Below are 24,487 nucleotides of genomic sequence, written 5' to 3' on the forward strand. Positions count from 1 at the left end.
GATCTCGAAATTATTTGATTTCTTCCCGTAAACTGAACAGTGAGTGTAGGAAAAATTAATCTCTTGGAAAAGTTTGGGAAGAAATTTTGGTGGCCTTCCTAAAGGAACAGAGCCCTTAATTATAACCATCACAAAGAAATTGCTTCATGGAGCCATTTTTATTTATTCATTTATTTTCTCTCTCTCTTTTTTTTATTATGATATGTTAGTCACCCTACAGTACATCATTAGTTTTTGATGTCGTGTCCCATGATTCATTGTTTCATGGAGCCATTTTTAGAAGGCACAGACTTTTGTATAAAGGCCAGTGAGAGAAAGAAAAGCTAATAAATGTACATGAATGGCTATTTGTAGTACTTTCTGGTATTTCATTTGGATGCTGTACACAAGTAAGAATGTTCCTGGAAGTTGCAAAGCAGTAAATATTTATTGAATTTGAGCAAACTTTTAAATATTTTTATGGTGTTTTGTAGTTTTCACAGGATTTTCCTGTGTTAGACCTATCTCACAAGAGTGTCATGAAATAATAGTAGAGGGATCTAAGGAGATATTATTCTCCCTACTTATAGGCAGGACACCGAGGGTGCAGAGGCAAGGTTACTTGACCAGGGTTCCAGAGTAGAACAGAGCTAAGACAGGAGTTGATGTCTCCAAATCCTTTTCTAGTTCTTTTGGAGTAAAAGTGATCTTTATGATCAGAAATTATAAAACCTGTGTTCCTGTCAGGCACGACACTGGGCTTGCCACCCCTATGGGTAGTTGCTTGCAGTACCTAGCCAGTGAGAACTTGCTGGATTACCCACCTGGGCTCTGTGTCTATGCCCAACAAAATATGAATGAACCCGAGGTGAAAGCATCATTGTTTCGAACCTTTATGTATCAAAACCATTGCAGATAATTATTGTTCTTATTTTTCAATATGGACAATGGACATTTTTTTGACAATTGACATTTTCTTAATCTAATGGAAAGAATGAACAAAACGCCTTAGAAACTCATTCATGCTATCCTCATTAGTTGGTAACATACAACTGAAGTAGACAGTGTGTTTGCTGTGTCATTTCATCTTCAAGAGGAGTCCTGTAAGCTGCCCTTGCCGGGTATGTAGGTGGACCCCAGAACTACCACAGTTGACCTTCAGTTGAGTGCTTGTTGCATTTTAAATTACTTTTTTGGGCTCCTGGCTGGCTCAGTTTGTAGAACATGTGACTCTCAATCTCAGGGTCATGAGTGCAAGCCCCACGTTGGGCATGGAGCCTACTTAAAAGAAAAAAAAAAAAGAATTAAATTACTTTTTCTCTCATAATTTAAATATAGACCAACAAAGAGGTATAACAATGTAAGAAAAAGACCAAGGTTTAAAAGAACTATGCTGAGATCTGCTGGTGCAGGAAAAACTAGAGGACCATTTTGACTTAATTTGCATTGATATTGGAAGAGGCTTTAGATATATATCAATGGAGAGTAGGTGTTTTTCATTTTTTAAATGTCCATGACCAATAGAAATCCATCGACTCTTAAATTCTGCCAATAAGAACAATCCAAAGAAGAAGGAGGAGTTGGGAGGGGAGAAGAAGGAGGAAAGAAAAACAGCTATCCATTTTCATCCCTATTTCATACAAGATGGGACACAATCTCAGAATGAAGAACTGGTGTTTAAATTGGGTACAGTTGGCTTCATGACAACCTCACCATTTTCTCATGATTGGTGGAAATTTAATGACAGAAAGGTGTTGCTTCACATACTTGCATTGGCAACCACAGATCTAGGCCAGCCTCTTCATTTTACAGATCAGTAAATCAAAATTCCTCTCCAAGGAAATCCGAACATAGAGTAACTCTAAGATGCATAGTTAGATTAATTCACAAAGTGGTTCTGTTGTTTTCTTTTCTTTCTTTCTTTCTTTCTTTCTTTCTTTCTTTCTTTCTCTCTCTTTCTTTCTCTCTTTTTCTTTCTTTCTTTCTTTCTTTCTTTCTTTCTTTCTTTCTTTCTTTCTTTCTTTCTTTCTTAAGATTTTATTTATTTATTTGACAGAGAGAGAGATTGAACTTGAGCAGGGGGAACGGTAGGGAGAGGGAAAAGGGCAGAGAGCCCAATGTGGGACTCGATTCCAGGACCCCGAGATCCTGACCTGAGCCAAAGGCAGCCACTTAACCAACTGAGCAACCCAGGCACCCCTCTTTTTTTTTTTTTTTTTTTTTTTTTTTTTAAAAGCAAGGGCATCCTACTTCAGTTTTTCTGCTTGTGCTAGCCACTTGCCTTAGAGATGATGGATCTGGAAAGGCCCCATAATAATGCCTAGTAGTAATGAAGTTTTCTACTTATGTCAGAAACAGTGCTGTTTTTCTGGTAAACACTGGCTTCTTTTCCTTTATTATTTGCTCCAGAGTAGTCCATAAAAATTTATTTTCCTGACCTGAAACCTGACTGTTCTAGCTATTGATATAACTAACCAGAAAAATCAGGTCACTTGTTAACATTAACTAAGTAGGGGTGTATGTTGAATTTGGGATACTTTTATTTTATAATTTTCTTCACAAGACATTAAAGAATTCTCATGGTCTTTGTACCTTCACAGTGTCATGTCTCTTGTCATAGTTTCTGCAGTATATAGAATTTTGTTTTCTTAATTTTTTTTTAAAATTCTGGCTTCTTCCAGATTTGCGTATATAGGAAGAAAAATAGGAAATGATCTCTTGAAATTGGACATTATCATCAATCTGTTTTTCCTGTTGGTCCCTTGTATTTTATTTTCTCTGTCCCTTCTGCCTCATTTTTCACTCTACTCTGCTCCTCTCGCAAAACATTCCTGCTTCCAGAGAGTTTCCAAAATATATCTTTGAACATTTCAGTTTACCTTTATTTCCATTTAGAATTTTTCCTTGTATTAATGTCCAGGGACACAACTTTTAATGACGTCAATCATTTACACCCTAGTATGAATAAACTCATTTGTTTCTTTCCTGCCCCTAGATCTAGTTTCTTGGAGTGAGATAGAGAGATAGGGAGAGAAAAGGAGAGGGAGAAAGAGAGGAGGACAGGGGGAGGGAGGGAGTGAGAGACAAAGAAAACACGAAGATAATGGATCATGGAGAAGGGTGCCATCAAGTGGGGAAAATGGCAAAAGAATGGGGAGGCTAAAAACACTGAACACGAATTTCAGCTACTTTACAGTTTTACTTAGGACTGAAGGCTGTCTCCACTTAAAAAATCCAATTAGCTCTTTGGACTTGCCTGCAGACAACTTGGAATGGACAAAGAGAAATGGGTGCGATTATGTTTAAAAAAAAAAAAAAGAAAATCATGCTTTACCAATAATCAGCACAAATACTTCCGGTTAATCATGGTGGATTGGACAGATGCATTTATTTGTGTTCCCTCTATAAACCACACTGAAAGGATATCAAAGGATTAGAAAGGAACAAACCCACAAGAACAAAGGAGAGGGAGGAAATGACAACAGACAAAAGATGTCAACAAAGATTGGAAAGCAGATGAACGACACCTGATTTAGCGGTATGAATAAGGTTGAAACCCAAGACTGTGGGTGGAGAGCCAGCTTCTCTAAGAACTCCAGAAAGCCACAGGAATTTGTAGGAAGCTGAAACCTCTAGGAGAGGAGGGTGTAAAGTGGCATTCGGAGAATTGTTTGAAGGACTTTACAGCTTGGATTCCCAGGTCACCTCCCTGTCCTCACAGAGCAGGGCAGCTACCTCTCCCCAGCCCTTCAGAAGACTGGAGGTTTATTTGCTCTGAAGATGTGTGTGGATGACTCAGAGGTAGATACAGAGCAATCCAAGCAGGAAATATCTGGGGGAAAGTTATCAAAGAACTTTGTGTGGCTAATCTAGGTAGATTTGTGGTCATAATAATGAATCATAGAAAGTTGACTCATTATGCTGTAACTTTATTGGGAGGAGGGAAGATGCTTTGTTTGGTGGGGTGGGTGGGTGAGAAATTAACTTTCCAAAGGAAGAAGTTAGGAGATAAGAACAGCAAACGAAAGTCAGGGAATGGCAGAATAAAAGGGTTATTTTGAGATAGAGTAATAGCAACTAGAAGGAAGCCCAAACGGTGGAGAACGGTTATCTCTACGGAGTGAGATTCCAGAATGGGAAGAAAAAACTCCTTATAAAGTTTCAGCTAGAGTTGAAATCTTAAAGAATAATTTTGAAATTATTTTTTTCATGCCCTTATTTTATTCTCTGCCTTTCTGTAAAACACATCATAATATGACTATAAGAAAACAAGTTGTTGCTTTAAAAAATATCCATATTGTTCTGAACTTTGACATAACTAAAGAAAAAAGAAAAAATATTTGAGAGTGAATCTTCTCTGGAAAGTTAGACTTGATTGCTTTTCTTTAGTCCTTTCTTGATTTTATTGGTTTCTTTGATTTTGTTTGTTCGCTTTTTACTCTGCTTGGTTCTGCTTTATTCATCATAATAAGAACCAAAAGCATAACTTTCCAGATTTTGTGTTTGTTTAAGAAAAAGAATAATACATGTGAGGAATTTGGAAAATCTGAAACTTATTTTTTTTGAACCTGGAAATTAAGGAAGGTCAGAGAATAATCTTATGGTAGAAGTTTTACAACTGGCTGTTCTTATTCTTTAAGCTGAGATAGTTTCACTATTGTTTTCCATTTAAGCAAGGTAGACAGGTTTAGAAAAGAGAGAGAATAAAGGAACAATTGAGAATAAGAAAGATCCTACCACCAAAGCTTCTGCTATGGATTGGATAGATTTTGAAGTCGAAATTTCCTCTCAGAAGTAACAGGACATATGGCTGGTGGACTCCTTTCCACAGGGAAGCTGATTGCTGAAATAGATGATATAAATCAAAGGGATCCTTTTCATGTCTGCATAAAGAAACAAAGAATTGGAGAAGATACAAATAAAGCTGATGCTATTGGTATTTATATTGTCCCTGGAATGACATTGAATTTTCTAGCCAGTTTGTGAAATTGGAGTTTGAATTTTTATCTTAAATTGATAAGCTTATCAAATTCCAGGCTGAAAAAAAAATCTGTTATCAAAACCAAACGTAAATTTACTTTGGGAAAAGGAGGACAGGTCCTATAGATGCTGGAAGATGAGTGTAGGAATGATTGTCTTGGATAAACATCACGATATTTATTTTAAATTCTTTTGGAAAGTAAACTAGGTTATTAATTGGTCAAAAAGACAATTATGTCTTACAATTACCTTTTTGGGAGCTGAGTTAATGAGTCGATTTGGGACTCTGAATTCTCAGTAGAACAAAGGAATGTTAAAGTAAATATTCCCATACAATATGTATAATTTTAATGCTTCAGATATACTTAGTGACTTAGTAATGTTTACATATAAAACACTGTTAACTCTTTTATATGAAATATTATTTCAACTTAAATAACTAAGCGTTTTAGTCTTTTGTTGGTTCGTGAGAAACTGAGACGATTAAGTGTTTTGTGTAAAAGTATTTGTGAAGAAGGAAAGCCCGGACAACCTTGGTAGTATGCTATTTAGTGGGTCCATGGGGCGCTTTTTTGTGTAGCTGAAACCATGTGATGCACCTATGCTAGCAAAGGTAGCATGGCGTTTGGTCAGGAAACTTGAGCCAGTCCAGTCCTGTGCTGACTTGCAGAGTCACGGCCGTGCCCTTATGCCTCTTAACTGTTCTGTGCCTTACACCACGAGTGTTTGGTCTAGATCTTTCATTCCATTTTCAGCCCTAAAATTATCTGGTAATTATTTTTTTTGTATTAAAGACTTTATTTATTTGACAGAGAGACAGCCAGTGAGAGAGGGAACACAAGCAGGGGGAGTGGGAGAGGAAGAAGCAGGCTCCTAGCGGAGGAGCCTGATGTGGGGCTCGATCCCAGTTCGCCGGGATCACGCCCTGAGCTGAAGGCAGATGCTTAACGACTGCGCTACCCAGGCGCCCCTGGTAATTATTTTCTTTAACGTTTTTATGTAAATTCCAGTTAGTTAATATACAGTGTAATATTAGTTTCAGGTGTACCATTTAGTGATTCCACACCTACATGCAACGCCCAGTGCCCATCACAACAAGTGCCCTCCTTTTGTGCTCTCCACATCTTCTTTTCCATTCATCAGCTGACGGACATTTGGGCTCTTTCCATAATTTGGTTATTATAGATGCTGCTGCTATAAACATGAGGGTGCATGTACCCCTTTGGGTAAATACCTAGTAGGGCAATTGCTGGATCATAGAGTAGTTCTATTTTTAACTTTTTGAGGAACCTCCATACTGTTTTCCAGCACAGCTGCACCAGTTTGCATTCCTCCCCGCTCCAAAAATAAATAAATAAAATAATCTAGTAATTAATAGGAAAAATCTAGTTATTTAGGAATGAAGGCAGGAATTGATTTTCCTCAATTAAAAAATTATTAATACTTATTTGGAGACATTTCTGAAATTATGCCAGGGATGAGGAGGAACTTTGTTCAAGCTGGTTTATTTTCATGCTCTCTGTAGTAGGGGGAGATTAAAATGCACGTTAGGTTTGGGACTAATGTAGGGTTTTGATTCTGGAAAATTTATGTAATACTAACATCATCAGATCTTGTGAACAAAATATCCCAAATACAAACAGCATGATGGCAGAGGTGAGGTGATTCATTGGGTGCCGGTCTTGGTCACGATGGTGTATACACACACTTCCTCAGCTCCTACTCTCCGCCAGGCTCTGTGCCAAGTGCTTTGTGTACGTGGCATCATTTAATCTCCTCAACACTGAGAATGATAAATAGTGCTGCCCCTATTTATGTAGTAGGAAAACTCGGCAGTGCAGAGTTCAGTTCAATTGTAAATTACCTTCCCTTTAAACAGATGTATTCCTTAATTTAGTTGTAATAGACAAATACAGAAAAAAGAGTGCATTACATGTATACCGAGCGGGAACTTTTTCCTAGCTCTATCTCCAGGTCTTCACCAGGAAGAAATTGTCATCCCTCTTATAGTTATGTGAAGTGTGTCTATGATAGTGTAGCTCCTTGTTCTTCCAGGAATCCTCGAGACTTTTGTAATAGAAAGAATAGGAAATATTCTCTCATTCCTGCATTTCATTCATCAAACTCTTCTAGAATTCACGTGACTGTCTTGTGCCTCTTCAGTCTGTCTTAATACATCCTTCCCCCCACACTTCCCTGGAGGTGGGGAATTCTTATTTATGTTCTATGGTTGATCAGTTGTAATATTAATTTCCAGTGACTCAAAACACTGTGCCTCATATGCTTCCTCATAGAACTGCCCTGGGCGCTAGAGCAAGGTCTGCTCTAAGATGCTTCTTTCAACTTTTCACATGTAGGTTTAATTTAAAATGTTTGTTGTTTATTTAATTACTGCTCACAGCATTTGGAGACCTTTAAAAGTGCAGTGTGTAAAGCTGAAGAAAGATTAGACAAAATCTTCCTACAGCAAATCAGACTGTGCTCAGTTAGGAGGGCATTCAGTATACACTGGGTTCCAAAGGGCTTCTACCCAGGTATTAGGAAATGATATGTTATATGTTTAGAGAATACTTATACCCTCACAAGTTGGTGTATTTGAATATGATTGAGTTAATATATATCTATCAGAAAAATTGTATATAGACTTAATTTTTATGAATAGAATTATTTTTTATTATTACTACTTTTTTTGTCGTTAAAACTAGATGATTCACTTGAGTGGAGAAGCCTAGCAAATAATCCATTTACTGAAAGATCAGCCCTAATACTTACAAGGGATTTTACTATTTTTTGATAATTTTTTCCTGGGATCTTTATTTTATCGAAGTATAATTGATACGCAGTATTCTGTTGGTTTTAGGTTTATATCATAGTGATTCAATATTTTTATGCATTATGAAATGATCCCCATAATGTCTAGTTACCATCTGTCACCAAAGTTATTACAGTATTATTGACTATATTCCCTAGGCTGTACATTACAACTCCATGACCGATTTATTTTATAACTGAAGTTTCACCTCTTAATCTTCTTCACCTGTTCCTCTGTGCCAGAACCCCTCTTCTTTCTGGAATCAACAGTTTCTTGTATCTATAAGTCTGTTTCTGTTGTGTTTATTTGTTTTGGTTTTTTAGCTTCCACATATAAGTGAAATCATATGGTATTTGTCTTTCTCTGACTTCTTTCACTTAATATAACCCTCTAGGTCTTTCCGTGCTGCTCCAAATGGCAAGATTTCATTCTGTTTTATGGCTGAGTAATATTCCATTGTGTGTGTGTGTGTGTGTGTGTGTATGTGTGTATATCTCATCTTCTTTATCCATTCATTTATTGCTAGACACTTACGTTGCTTCTGTATCTTGGCTATTGTAAAAAAAAAAAAAGCTGCAATAAACAAAGGGGTGCATATGTCTCTTTGACTTGGTGTTTTCAATTTCTTCAGATAAACACCCAGAAGTGGAATTGCTGGATTGTGTGATAATTCTGTTTTTAATTTTTTGACTTTGTGACTGTACCACTTTATATTCCCACCGACAATATGTGAGGGTTCCCTTTTCTCCACACCCTTGCCAACACTTGTTCTTTTTTGTCTTTTTGATAATAGCCAATCTGACAGGTGTGAGATGATACCTCATTGTGGTTTTGATTTGCATTTTTCTGATGATTGGTGATGCTGAGCACCTTTTCATGTGCCCATTGGGTTATCTATATGTCTTCTTCAGAAAAATATTTATTCAAGTCCTCCACTCTTTTTTTAATTAAGTTTTTAAAATATTAAGTTGATATTTTGGCTGTTAACCCTTTATTAGATTTATTATTTGCAAATATCTTCTCCCATTCAGTAAGTAGCCCTTTTGTTTTATTGATAGTTTTCCTTACTGTGCAAAAACTTCTTAGTTTGATATAATCCTGTTTGTTTATTTCTGCTTTTTGCCCTTGCCTGAGGAGACTGGTCCAAAACAATATTGCCAAGGCCGATGTCAAAGAGTTTACTGCCTGTTTTCTTCCAGAATTTTTATGGTTGCAGGTTTTACATTCAAGTCTTGAATTTATTTTTGTGTATGGTGTGAGATAGCGGTCTAGTTTCATTCTATTGCAATTTCTATCCAGTTTTCCCAACACCATTTATTGAAGAGACTGTCTTTTTTCCCATTGTATATTTTTGCCTCCTTTGTCATCGGTTAATTGACATGCATGGGTTTTTTTCTGGGCTCTCTATTCTATTCTGTTGATCTATCTGTCTCTTTTTGTGCCAGTACCATGCTGTTCTGATTACCATAGCTTTGTACTATAGTTTGAAATCAGGGAGTGTCATACCTCCAGCTTTGTTCTTCTTTCTAAAGATTACTTTGGCTATTCAGGGTCTTTGGGGGTGTCATACAGATTTTAGGATTGTTTGTCCTATTTCTATGAAAAATGCCATTGGAATTTTGATTAGGATTGCATTGAATCTATAAATTGTTTTGGGTCTATATCTACAATCTATAGATTGTATGGACATTTTAACATTAATTCTTCCAATCCATGAACACAGAATATCTTTCCATTTATTTGTATTAGCTTCAGTTTCTTTCATCAGTGACATAGTTTTCAAAATATAGGTCTTTCAACTCCTTAGTTAAGTTTATTCCTAAGTATTTCATTCTTTTCAATGCAATTATAAATAGGATTATTTTCTTAATTTCTTTTTCTGATTTCTTGTTATTAGTGTATAGAAATGCAACCAATTTCTGTATGTTAATTTTGTATCTTGCAACTTTACTGAATCATTTATTAGTTTCAATAGTTTTTTGGTGGAGTCTTTAGGGTTTTCTATATGTAGTACTGTGTTATCTGAAAATAGTGACAGTTTTACTTCTTCCTCTCAATTTGGATGCCTTTTATTTCTTTTTCTTGCCTAATTGCTATGGCAAGGACATTCAATGCTATGTTGATTAAAAGTGGTGAAAGTGGGCATCCTTGTCTTGTTCCCAATCTTAGAGGAAAAACTTTCAGCTTTTCACTATTGAGTATGACAGTAGCTGTCAGCTCATCATACATGGCCTTTATTATGTTGAGGTACATTCCTTCTATACTCACCTTGTTGAGAGTTTTTATCATAAATGGATGTTTGAATAGATATATTTTTAAATGACATAAAAATACACTTTTTAAAGCCAAAGATGATCTTTTTGTAACGTCAAGATTATATTCTATAATAAGCTCTCCTAAAAAGAAGCAACTATTAACTTTAATGCACACCATGTAAGACACATTAAAATATATAAAAGTTGGGGCGCCTGGGTGGCACAGCGGTTAAGCGGCTGCCTTCGGCTCAGGGCGTGATCCTGGCGTTAGGGGATCGAGCCCCACATCAGGCTCCTCCGCTATGAGCCTGCTTCTTCCTCTCCCACTCCCCCTGCTTGTGTTCCCTTTCTCGCTGGCTGTCTCTATCTCTATCGAATAAATAAATAAAATCTTTAAAAAAAAAATAAAATAAAATATACAAAAGTTTGCAAATGAAAATCTAATACAGTTTTTGGGTAAATGTCATCTTATTTATACCATGAAATTTAAGTTATACCAACTAAAAACATATTTATGATAGCACAAACCTCATGTAATCCTCAGAATTTTAAATCTACAACAAATTTGAAATATTCCAAGTTCAATTTATTCAAAGTTTAACAATTAAAATTTATTACTAAACTCTTGAGTTAGTAGCTATAGATAACATGCTGTTATATGGCTTCAGTTTGTTCTGAGTTGAAAGAAATAGAAAATAACTTTTAGAAAATTGCTAAAATTGAGATGAGCTTTTGAGTCTGGCTTTGTTTTAAAATCAACAAGTTTTAAGAAAACTTGCTTCAGTGTGCACAGAATCATTTGCTTAGGACACAGATTGCAGGGCCTTTCTCTGAACCTTCCTGATTATTCAGTAGCCGAGGTGGAGAACATATAAACTTGCACTTCTAACAAGTTTCCAGGTGTTGCTGATGCTGCTGATAGTTGGATCACACTTTGAGAACCACTCAAATTTCCCTCTTTATACACCAACGATGACTTAGTTTTATTGCTCGTTTTTTTTTGTTTGAAATCTTCCTGGTTGTGAAAAAAGTCTGCAAGCACAGTACTACCAAATGTTAGTATTTAAGCCAAGGAATTTAGTGCTAAAGACTTCAGTTGCTTTTCAGTTTTGATTCTGTAATGGTGTTGAGGTAGCCCTGCTCACCATAGGGTCCTGTGACATCAACGCCTGTAACTATGGAAACAACACATTTGGTCACCTGACTAATTGGATGACTATTTAATATATCATAACATTTATCCCTGTTTTCCAGCTTTATTATCTAACCATGGCAATGTTTATTTTTCAAAGTGTTTGTTTATGTGTGTGCTTAGCAGTGTTGGTATCTGGTCCATAAAACTTACTTTGGCCAACTAACACAGAAACATTTACTGGATTCATCATGAGTAACTAATAAATTAATGTAGGTGAAAGGAGTAGTTAATTAGCTCTAATCTTCACAGTAAGGATCATTAGCGTTTAATGAGAATTAATAATTTCATAAGACATGGAAACATATTGCCCCAAGCCAAATAGTTTATAACCAGAGTATTGCAAATTGCTATTTAAATTTAATGAATAACATTTTCACATATTGTTAGATGATCTATAATATTTTTATGTTATACCTTTAGGTGCAATAGAATGTATTCTAGGGTCATGCAATTTCTATGTAAAGTATCACAGTTAACCAGACTTGATATTCTGTCTTACTGTGAAATGCTGCTCTTTTCCTGGCTAAAATTGATTTCAGTTTACTGCTTTCTTTGAGATGCATCCTCTGATTTCCTACATCCGTTCATCTCTGCGTTCTCATGATGCTCAGTTTTTACACTTTCAGAGTACTTGCTGCCATTTGTAAACATGTATTTACTTGGATGTTTTTATGTGGTTCATGTTTCTCTCTCTATTCGATTGCAAGTGTCATGAAGGGCAAAAAAACAAAGACGAATGATTTAATGAGTGAAGAGTGTAAAAGGACACCAGAAACCCTCAAAATCTCATTTTTCTCTGTTAGCTATCAATATATCAAGGGTCATTTGGAGGCAGAAGATTGAATCAGTTCAAAAGTTTTAACAGCCAATATTGGAATACTCTTCACAGTCTGTGGCTGTGTTGTCTAATATTACCTCAGATTTTGGCCTTATCTACTTACATAATACTCACGTAGAGCCAAATACCTATCCAGTTATCATTTACCATCAGTTCTGGTATTGAATATACGGTTTTGACTGTTTTTCCCTCTCAGCTGCCATTCTTTTTTTTTTTTTTTTAAGATTTTATTTATTTATTTGACAGAGATAGAAACAGCCAGCGAGAGAGGGAACACAAGCAGGGGGAGTGGGAGAGGAAGAAGCAGGCTCATAGCAGAGGAGCCTGATATGGGGTTCGATCCCATAACGCCGGGATCACACCCTGAGCCGAAGGCAGACGCTTAACTGCTGTGCCACCCAGACGCCCCTCTCAGCTGCCATTCTTATGAACAGAATGCTAAAACTGAAAAACAGACCCTAATATTGTCTTAAGTGTGCCATTGGATTCAGGGAGTCTCTGCAGCGTTGAAAATTGTTATCTGTACTCTTTGAAAATAGTTGACAGTGCTTTGTGATTCACTCATGATGTCCTGTGTTTTGGCAGAGTTATTCCATGGATGTGCTTTATTTTTAAGAGTAACTTAACTTTAAAATATTATCCTTAGACTAAAATCCATATTAAGACAGAGAAAATTACCTCTCATCCTACTTTGAAAACATCACCATTTTAAATAGAGCATAGCTGCATTATGAAACGTTGACACTGATAGTCTCTATGGCATATAATCTCTGCATCTTAATTAGACAGAGCCTCATTTCTACTCACCTCCAGGCTTTCCTACTCCTTCCATCTTACAGTGTTGCCTGTCTTCCTGAAATACAGCTATGATCATGCATGCCTCCCCCACCCCTGAACCTTCAGAAGATCTCTCCTGACTTCAGAATCAAGTGCAGAATCCTCAGGCCTTGATCTTTGAGGCCATCATGACCTGACCTCAGCTAACATGTGGTCTTAAAATCCTCTACCCCCTTCAATAAATCTTGCCCTTGGCTCAAACCAAACACTTGCTTTCTGCCCCCCACAAGCTACATCTTCCCAGCTGTGTGCCTTTGCTCCTCTTGTTGGAGATAGCTCTCCTTTACCTCTACATTCCAAATCCTACTACACTTCAGGCGTCTTCATCAAGCTGTCCTAAGTGCCTGAGCTTCAGCCTCCCATTTGGAATAGCATTTTATGTCCCTCTCTTATGACATGACTTTCTACCCTATCTTATGCTTATTAATATTCATCACTTACATCTATATCTAATTTCCCTTACTGTGAAAAGTGATCACTGAGAGTTGGATTTCTGTTTCATTTTCTTATCTCCCAAAGTGCTTAAGATAGTTCTAATTTGGCAGGGCTTTGCAATTCTGAAGGGATTAACTATGAAATAAATACTATAATATAGTAATGAAATACTTTTGGTTTTAGTATGTATGTGTTTTATATTGTGGTGTACTTGGTACACATGTGCTAAAATCTTGATGTATTTATGCTATATTTCACAAAATTTGCTAAGCCAGGATTGACAAATAGTGGAAGTCAGAACATACTACCCCCCAAAATGCTACTTATTGACAATTTTGAGCTGAAGGCAATAGAGAAATGGCAGATGCAGGATGGTGTCTCTGCCCTTCTCCTTTCTACCCAAAAGTAAGGCATAAATTTCCCATGAGAAATGTACCCTCCCTACAACAGAAAAGAGGAGCCCATTCTTATCATCGAGGACAGAGAATCAATGCTAAGATGAATCTGTGCCAAAAACATTACTAAAATAACCCTTATTTTCCATTAATTTCCTCCCAATACTTCCAAGTCACTTTCCCCCAATTTACTGCCTCTAGCCCAAACCCTTTTTTTCCTTTCTCTTGCCACATTGCCTCAATTTCTCACTCTTTGTTAAAATGGTCTATAAACTTTCACACCTATCCACTTCTCTGAGTCTTTATTTCTTTTATATGAAGACTTCTGTGTACACATAGAAATATTAATATCAAATAAAACTTGCATGCTTTTCTCTGTGTTTGGTCAGTTTGTCAGGCTCAGCCATAGAACCTAAGAGGGTAGGGGAAAGTCTTTCCTTTCTGGCACAAACATTTTATAACCAAGACCTATCTTCTTTCCCAGAAGCCTTGAGAACCCTGGAGTGTATATGTATGTGTGTGTATGTGTGTGCATGCGCATGTGAGGGTGTGTCTGTATGTGTTGTTATCTGTGCAGGAGTCGTGATGATAGAGCCTGTAAGTATGGTGGGTGAGGGGATTTGCTGGTACCTATGCAATTATTATAATTTATGGAGGGACTGAGATCTGGTTCTCACCCTTCAGAACTACCTGTATCTTTCACAGCCTCAGTGATCTCTATTTAGATGACTTGGTATCATCTTAATTAAGTCCTAACATTACCTTCCAGTACCAGTTCTTCATTCCCCACTGTATGCTGAGATTGGGTGTCCTGTTAATAACTTAAATTCAACATCTTTATTATGAATTCATCATTCCCTGTGCTTTACCTCCTTGCCTACTTTTGTTGACTTGTCTAATCCCATTGGTGCCTTTGAAGAATGTTAGAAGAACCGCCTCACTTACTCTGTTGCTATCCATACGACACTCTGCTGCCAGATTAGCGACTCTCCAAACCCGGAATCATATCACCTTTGTTCGAAAACTGTCTTTGGTACTGATTCAAGCTTCCAGCCTGGATTCAAGGTCCCTGATGAGGTGAGAGGACCGCTATGACATGAGCAGTACACAACCGAGTCTACATGGCTAGAATGAAGCAGATCACAGGGCAATTACCAAGTAATTTCTAGAATATTTGTGACAACTTGATGAGGTACTCCAGGCCCAGCCATCACACTGGCAGTTTCTCTCTGTGGTTAAGCTGAACATGATCAAAAAGGAAGCAATCATGTTCTGAATTTTGCAATGCTTGATGATTTTGTTTAACCAGAAAGTATTTATTTATTTGTTTGTTTGTTTATTTATTATTATTTTTAAAATTTTTCCCCGAAGCCTCAGAATAAATACTTTCCCCTCAGCCAAGATTTTTCTGACAGAGATAACTAATCATCATAGGCTCCAGAAAGTATTTAATTTCCACACCATTGTCAACACACTATTAACAAGCTTAGTCTTAAGTTTACTTATAAAGAAAAAGCCTTAAGGGGCGCCTGAGTGGCACAGCGGTTAAGCATCTGCCTTCAGCTCAGGGCGTGATCCCGGCATTATGGGATCAAGCCCCACATCAGGATCCTCTGATGTGAGCCTGCTTCTTCCTCTCCCACTCCCCCTGCTTGTGTTCCCTCTCTCGCTGGCTGTCTCTATCTCATAAATAAATTTTAAAAAAAATCTTAAAAAAGAAAAAAGAGAAAGCCTTAAATGGGAATTTAAGACAAATTTTCTTCAAGAATAAACCTGTGGAGAGGGAAGAAGGCAGACAAAGGTGTTAAATAGCTGTTTCTAAGAATTGTTTCCTTGTGTGATTTAGCCTGGTTCTCTATACTGATCAAATTCACAAACAATTTTTTTTAAGGAAGTTAGGAGGGGAGCTCAATTAATCAAAAGAGAGGGGAGTCCTTTTATTTTATGCTTAACTTTTTAAAATTTTTAATTTAAATTTTTTTAGTATCTCTATACCCAACATGGGGCTTGAACTCACAACCCTGAGACCAAGAGTTGCATGCTTTTCCGACTGAGCCAGCCAGGCTCCCCCACCAATAATTATGGAGCTCCATGTGACTACCTGAGGAACCACAGCTTTAGTCAGATACTGGCCAATCATTAGGAGAAAATTTTAAACATGATCTGAAGGAGAAGAAAAGTTCCCGTAAGTCTCACACTTAGTTTTTACCTCCACTTCCACCCAACTCCCAGTAACATCAACAAAGAGCTAGGGTAAAAATATTGCAATGCTTTTGCTTTTTTTCTGGTGCATGTAAGCCTCACATATCACATGATATATTACTTCAAGATCCTATTCATTTGAGACTGATTTAATAAAAGAAGGGTCAGACTCATCTATTATAGATCTACCTTGTCAAAATGTGATCTAAGATTTAGCTTCTTTTTTTTAAATAAAGATTTTATTTTATTTATTTGACAGAGAGACAGCCAGTAAGAGAGGGAACACAAGCAGGGGAGTGGGAGAGGAAGAAGCAGGCTCATAGCGGAGGAGCCTGATGTGGGGCTACATCCCAGAATGCCGGGATCATGCCCTGAGCCGAAGGCAGACGCTTAACCGCTGTGCCACCCAGGCGCCCCTAGCTTCTTTTTTTAAAATAAAGATCTTATTTTATTTATTTGACAGAGAGACAGCCAGTAAGAGAGGGAACACAAGCAGGGGGAGTGGGAGAGGAAGAAGCAGGCTCCCAGAGGAGCAGGGAGCCCGATGCGGGGCTCGATCCCTGGACCCAGGGATCATGACCTGAGCCAAAGGCAGATGCTTAACAACTGAGCCACCCAGGTGCCCCTAAGATTTAGCTTCTTAATCAGCTCCCTTATTACTAAATTGTGTTAACGATTGATTCTTATGTCAATTATTCAGGATTTGCAACTTCTCAATTAACAATGAAATGAGAATCCCCCTAATTATTAGTTGTTCTTGGTTTATTGATTTTATTCCATCAATCGATTATATTTAGGAATGGCTATTCTATTTAAATTTGTTCTCTATGAAGAGAGAGAAAGAAAGAAATATGAGTATTTTATCTAAAAATTTTCAGCTTGAATCCTCTCTTAGCGTACAGTTAGACCCTAACTTGGTGCCTGCTTGAGCACAGGTTACAAAGTCACTTGCACCTTCTCCCTATTATAGAGGAGGAAGAGGTATTAGACCAGGAGCCTGCATCCCTTGTAACAACAGCTTTTCTCTTTTGCAGGAACCTAGAACTCTAGGAAATTTTTGTTCTAGTTCTAGCTCTGCTTCCAGCAAGTGCACTTGCTTATGTATTTATTATATTTTTAATACTGTAACAAATATCCTCAAACACACCATGCAAAACAAAAGTTAGGACCTTGACAAATAACCCAAATCTTAACCTTATGGCTTCCTCCCCATCTCATTCCCTTCCTTGCCTTCCCTGACCTCAAGGAACTCTTGTCCTGAATCCTGCATTCATACTTTCTTTTTTTCCCCTCTCATTTAATGTGGTTTTCTTGCATCTGTATGTTTTCTTGAAGAATTTTCTGTTTTAGTTGTTTTTAGCCCTAAAAAGGCATTAGTCTACCTCTAGACTCACCTTTTGTGCACCAGTGTGTCTTTATGGTTTAAACCCTTTGGAGCTGGGTTTTTCTGTCCTTGCAACATAAAGACTCATAACTGATTCAATGACAGGTTTAACTGGAAATGAAGGGCACGGTCTCCTTTCACATTTGCTTAAATGAGCCAAGAATGGTCACAGATGGCCTGCAGCAACATTCTTTTGCATTCCTGCTTACATGGAAGTGATGGGCTCTTAGAGCTGGAAGGGAATTCTCTTGCCATTCTGTAGACAGAGTCTTAGCTAGATGGCCTCAATGCTAACATTGCTTTAATTTAAGGACTTTCCTCACTATTTCTAAATTTAAGGGTTGAATTGAAAGATGACAAAAGAGAAGGGGGCAAGCTAACGTACTGCAACTGGAACACACCTCATTTTTCTCTTCTACGTTCAAGGAAGAGGGGGAACAGGGTGAGATTCTTTTTTCTCATTAAGGAAAATTTTTGTTGTGAAGATATGCCTTAGCTATTGGTATCAAGGAGGACAACTGTATTCTTCTATGATGGATTCGCGGACATCAGAGTACAGGGCTAGAGAAGTTGGCAGGCTAACTCGAGGTGGCAGTTTTTATATTCTTGCCGACGGTGAACTCATTGATTAATTAATTTATTCCACAAACACTTATTAGATATCTACCACGTGACAGTGTTTTAAAAGGTACCTGGGATTTGTTTGAATCAGGTGTGGTAAGACATGCAGACAGGAAAATGATTGTCATAAAGGAAGAAGTTTATACTCACAGATTCCCAGAATCAGGAGACACAGCACAACATGCTATGGAGAGTGATGTGGGGAAGTATCGGGGTCAGTCAAGAGGCAGAGGCAACAAAGGGAAAATGTGGGCAAGAGTTTTTATTGTGGTTTCTGCAGGAGGACTTGATGAGGTAGGGTAAGTAGGCTTAGGATTTGCTAGTTAGAATAATTTTAGCAGGCTCTGGGGTGGAAGGGCTGTCTCTAGTTGTCTGTTACCTGGCGTGGGGTTGATCAGGGTCAGAAATAGTGGTCTGGAGTGTGAGAGCCCTGTGAGAGTCTAATAAAGAATGTGGTTGAGAGTATGAGTTTTGACTGATGATCTCCCTGTGAAAGGCACGCTCACAGGTGGGGCCTTTACTACCTCCTGGAATGGGCTAAGCCTAAGAGAGACAGTCCCTCCAAGATCACGGAGGCCCCAGATGTCAAAATATCAGAATAAGAAGACACGCTTTATATAGACAGGTCCCATGTGAGACAGTGAAATTGAATAAGATAAGGGCCCTACCTTCAAGGAGCTCGCAATTTGGAAGGGAAACAATTACAGACATATGTTGATAGAACAATGCAGCAAGTACAATGGTAGAGATGTGCATTGGGTACCAATACCAAAGGCAGACACTTAGCTCAGATGGTGGGTGCTGGAGAAACCAGAAAGGAATTTCTGGAAGAAATGATACTGGAACTGAAGTAGGCATTATCTAGACAAGAAAGCCCGTGAAGAGAAACTCCTGCCTAGAGGAGAGCACGAATAAAGAATAGAGGCAAGCAGCAGGGTTTATATGAAGAACTACAAAAACATAGTGTGGAAATTTAAGATCTAAGGCAGGGAGAAGAAGGATTTGAGGTTGGATTTGTAGGCAGAGATGAAGACCAAGAGGGCTTTATCTTTCTTGAGGTTTTTGATTCTTGTTCTGTAGACCCTCAGAGTCACACTGAATTGTGTTCCGAGACATACTTATGTACTGCGAGGTGGTAATAGTGCTTATTATTTTTTTTAAGGATTTTGTTTATTTACTTATTTATTTATGTAGAGAGAGAGTATGAGTGTGGGAAGGGGCAGAGGGAGACAGAATCTCAAGCAGACTCTGTGCTGAGAGAGGAACCTGGCATGGGGCTTGATCTCATAACCCTGAGATCATGACCTCAGCCGAAATCAAGAGTTGAATGCTCAACTGACTGAGCTACCCAGTAGCCCCAAAGGTGCTTCTTTTTAAAGGAAGACTTATTCAAGACTACTGCAACACGAAAGAGAAATTGAGCTCAACTCCCAGGGAAGAGTGGGTTTTTTTCAGCTTTATTGAGATATAATTTTTTAAAAAGATTTTATTTATTTATTTGACAGAGAGACAGCCAGCGAGAGAGGGAACACAGCAGGGGGAGTGGGAAAGGAAGAAGCAGGCTGCCAGCGGAGGAGCCCGATGTGGGACTAGATCCCGAACGCGGGGATCATGCCCTGAGCCGAAGGCAGACACTTAACGACTGCGCTACCCAGGCGCCCCTATTGAGATATAATTGACAAAATTGTAAGATATTTAAAGTGTACAACATATGATTTGACATACATATACATTGTGAAAGGATTTCCCCCATCAAGTTAATGAACACATCCATCACTTCACATAGTTTCCCTTTGGGGGGAGGTGGTAAGAACATTTAAGTTCTACTCTCATAGCAAATTTCAACTATACAATACAGTGTTGTCAGCTGTAGTCACCATGTTATACATGAGACTCTCAGAGCTTATTCACCTTATAACTGAAGGTTTGTACCCTTTTACCAGCCTTTCTCTATTTTCCCCCTCTATTTCTCCCTCACCCCCTGGTGACCACTTTTTTACTCTCTGCCTCTATGAATTTGACTTTTTTTTTTCTTTCAGGTATTAGTGTTTTAACTCACACCCTTCTCCCACTTCAAAAAAAGAGTGGCTGGTCAAATATATTTGAAAATATCTATATATTACATTCCTATCAGAAATCCATGATGCACATTCGTATGTTAAAAGTTCTAAAAAATCAAACAGAGCAAAACAAAATTTTGCTTTGTTTAATTCAGTGACTCTTAGATTTATTTGGCCACAAAACCTCTTTTTCCCCCTTAGAACACAATACACATCTTGAGAAATACTACTGGTCAGTGGCGACCCACTGAACAACCTGACACTAGAGAAGGACATTGTTAACTTTGAATCTTATAGACTGCTTTATAGTTGATTCCAGCTCTTGGAAATAGCAGACGTGATAGGGATAAAGAAGCAGAGAGAAATTAAAGAATTATTTAAGAGATAAAGCAGTGCTTTACTGATTAAGTAGAGGTATTGAATCCAGATTATAGGAAGGGTTATAACATTTTGGGTTTTATGTAAGTTTCTCACCATCAGGTGGAAACATTCGTCAGGCAGTTAGGGTAGAGCTTTTGTGTAAGAGATGTATGTTTGAAACTATAAAACTTTATTTGATTTCACCAGGAAAGTTTATTGACAAAAAACAATATTGGACAGAGCATAGACCCCAGGGAACCTCAACTCTTAAGCAAGAGAAGAAAGAAGTGTCAAGAACATAACAGGCAGGGGCGCCTGGGTGGCACAGCGGTTAAGCGTCTGCCTTCGGCTCAGGGCGTGATCCCGGCGTTCTGGGATCGAGCCCCACATCAGGCTCTTCTGCTATGAGCCTGCTTCTTCCTCTCCCACTCCCCCTGCTTGTGTTCCCTCTCTCACTGGCTGTCTCTATCTCTGTCGAATAAATAAATAAAAAATCTTTAAAAAAAAAAAAAAGAACATAACAGGCAAAAAGTTGTCAAAAATGTAGGAGGGGTCTCAAAGGCAATAGTATCATGGAATATACGAGTGAGAAGTTGAAGTAAGAAGGAATGACCAGCAGATTCCTGTGTAATAGAGGGTTTCAGCAGACTTGTAATAGCTCATAGAGCCAATGTTAACTGTCTTGGAAGCCAACTGATGCCAAGTTAGTAGCTGAAACGAGCCATGGTGAATGTATTTGTACCACTGAAAGTTTAATACACTATAGCCGGTCAGCCTGCTACCTGACTTCTGCTCTGAGAAGGTAGTTCAACATTTACTGTCAACCACTGGATAAAGACCAAAAAATGCTCTTCAGATTTGTCAGATAATCAGTAATTCCAGAGGAAGGCCTTCTGGGTGGTGGAGCAGAAGCCAGATTACAGTGAGTTAGGAAGTGGGGAGTATGAAAATGCAGAGGCTTTAATGAGAAAGGAATATATAAAGTATAGCTCGGGGATAATGTGAAGTCAGGAAAAGAAGAAAAAAGCATATTTGCAGCTCTAAAGGATGTTTGTAATAGAAAGAGAACACAAGGCTAGGGTGTAAGGTGAAGGTCTCAGAGGAGGAAAGAGAGGATGGGCTTCAGGACAGATGCAGCGAAACTTGAATAGGAGAGAGATGGCTGATCATCTAAGACTGGAGGAAAGATGGACCCTTTGAGAAGAACCAACATTTGCCATTCAACCTGCATTTAAACATGTGGGATTCCACATTTCTTTTCAAGTAACCTTGGCTGCTTCTGACTTTGGAAGCTAACAGTTGTTACCACTTGTATTTCTTTTGGGGAAAAGCCTGGATCTTTCCGTTAGTGCAGAATACAACAGTATTTGAAAAAAAAATTTTTTAATAAAGTAAGGATGACGCACAATATTACGTAAGTTTCAGGTGCACAACATAGTGATAGGACAAGTTTATACATTATACTATGCTCACCACAGTGTAGCTGCCATCTGTTACCATACAACACAATTACAGCACTGCTCACTATATCCCCTATGCTCTACCTTTCTTCCCTGAGACTTAGTCATTCCACAACTGGAAGCCTGGACCTCCCACTCCTGTTTTGTCCCTCACCTGTTTTACTCTTACCCCCACCCTCTGCCTTCTGACATCCATCAGTTTGTTCTCTGTACTTATGGATCTGTTTCTGCTTTTTTGGTTTGTTTGTTCAGTTGTTGTGTTTTTTAGATTCTACCTTTGAATGAATCATATGGTATTTTTCTTTTTTTGCCTGACTTATTTCACTTAGCATAATACCCTCATATATATATATATATATATATATATATATATATATATATATATGAATGAGATGGAATATTATTCAGCCATAAAAAAGAATGAAATCTTGCCAGTTTGTGACAATATAAATGGACCTAGAGGGTGTGTATGTGTGAGTATATACATATATATATATATATATATGTGTGTGTGTGTGTATATATATATATATATATATATATATATATATACACATATATATATATGTGAGTATATGTATACCACATCTTCTATATCCATTTGTCCATTGATGGACACTTAAGGGGCTTTCATATCTTGGCTATTGTAAATGATGCTCCAATTACACAGCGATGCAGCTATCTTTTTGAGTTAGTGTTTTTGTTTTCTTTAGGTAAATGCCCAGTAGTGGAATTACTGGATTGTATGGCATTTCTGTCTTTAACTTTTTGAGGAACCTCCATACTGTTTTCCATAGTGGCTACACCAATTTATATTCCCACCAGCAGTGCACGAGAGCTTCTTTCTCTCCACATCTTTGCCAACATTTGTTATTTCTTGTCTTTTTATTAGCCATTCTGACAGGTGAGAGGTGATATCTTACTGTAGTTTTGATTTGCATTTTCCTGATGAGGAGTGATGTTGAGCATCTTCTCATGTGTCTGTTGTCCATGTGGATGTCTTTGGAAAAATGTCTACTCATGTCCTCTGCCTATTTTTAATCAGATTAATTTTTGGTGTTGAGTTGAAAAAGTTCTTTATGTAGTTTGGATATCAACCCCTTGTCAGATGGATATATCATTTGCAACTATCTTCTTCCATTCAGTAGTTTGTCTTTTTGTTTTGTTGATGGTTTCCTTCACTGTGCAAAAGCTTTTTATTTTGGTGGAGTCCTAATAGTTTATTTTTTAGTTTTTGTTTCTAAATACAACACTATTTTTAAAAAATACTTATATATAGAAATTAAGGGGGAAATAACAAATGTGTGAAAAGGAATGTAAGTATTGAATTGTTTAAGTCTAAATTCAAACTAATAAAATTTTAATCATGGGTATTTTAGCTGTCCTAGCTTCTGGATTTGGATGTGTAATGAATAAATCCTGTATTTAGTTTCTTGCACCAATTTATCCTGCTTCTCCTGCCATTTTCAGGCCTAGATTCAGGCTGCTATAATTGCTTATATTAGTCAATTTCTGACCTAACAAGGTCCTCTCACTAAGGAATATAAAGTCGGGATCTTGGATGTCATCTTGCTCCTTACTGCCATTTCTAACCCTGGTAAGGAAAACAAATCATTAAGACTGGAAGGAAAGGTTTGTGAATGCATTTTCTGAGCCAGGATTGTGTCTTAGTCATCTTTATATCCTCATTCATCCATTTATTCATTCAATAAATATTTATTAAGAGCACACAATTTTCTGGGCAAAATGCCATAGGCTGAGGATGATGGGATAAACACAGAGAGCTTTTAGTATAATGGGAGAGACATATATTAAGTAGCCACACAAATAAACATGTATAATTACATAAAGTGGTAAGTGCTTTGAAGGAAAAACGAAGAGTTAAATGAAATATTAAAAAAAGAGAGATCTGACTGAATTTCTGGAGTCATGAGAGGGCTTCTCTGGGAGAATTTTGAAACCTAAAGTCTGAGTAGGCGTTCTCTAGACAAAGTGTGAGACAAAGAGCATTCTAGGCAGAAGGAACAGCCACTGAGAAGGACTTGCAGTAGGAAAACATTAACTGTTTTTGGGAAATAAAAAAAAAATACCATGAGTAAAATCTAGTAGTATGAGAAAAGAAGAGATTGAAGAGGAAGAATCTGTTAAACCTTTTGGATATTGTTCTAGGTACAATTATAAACTAGGGAAAGGTTTAAGGCAAAACAAGGACATAACCTGAATGTGTTTTTAAAAGATCACTCTGGCTATTAAGAGTAGAATGGAGGGGAACAGAATAGAACTGGGGAATCTATTTTGCAGACCAGATGAGTTGATCAAGTGAAAGCATGGTGGCTTGAATAGGGAGTTGGCCTTGGAGATTGAGAAAAGTGCAATATTTGGATTAGATTTGCAGAGAAACTGTATCAGTACATCTTACCTGTTCATTTTACCATATGTCCTCAATCAAACAGTAGGATAAGAAAAATAAATTATGGGCACAAAAATTGGAAAGTAAGGAATCTGAAAAAATTATGACATACATAGAGAGCCCCAAAAGCCTACAGAAAAATTAGAAATAATGTGAGATTTAGGAAGGTGTTTAAGCAAAATATTTAATTTAAAAATGAATAGAGGAGGTGAGTATAGGAGAGAAGTGATTTCTAGAAAGTGGAGGAGTATCAGTTAAAAAGAT

The 24,487-nt window shown here is 37.6% G+C and overlaps 1 long non-coding RNA gene and 1 other non-coding gene across 2 annotated transcripts in view; one reads left to right on the plus strand and one right to left on the minus strand.

Annotated features, from left to right (window-relative positions):
* The window catches only part of LOC130542148 (uncharacterized), a 70,929-nt gene that overhangs the window by 18,570 nt on the left and 27,872 nt on the right, over positions 1-24,487 (plus strand). The gene's annotated exons all lie outside the window — the stretch shown is intronic.
* Positions 15,093-15,166, minus strand: LOC113241408 (small nucleolar RNA R38). Its single transcript, XR_003311571.1, has one exon. It is a non-coding gene; the product is annotated as a small nucleolar RNA R38 (small nucleolar RNA).

Source organism: Ursus arctos, unplaced genomic scaffold (assembly GCF_023065955.2).
Source record: "Ursus arctos isolate Adak ecotype North America unplaced genomic scaffold, UrsArc2.0 scaffold_30, whole genome shotgun sequence".
NCBI lineage: Eukaryota > Metazoa > Chordata > Mammalia > Carnivora > Ursidae > Ursus > Ursus arctos.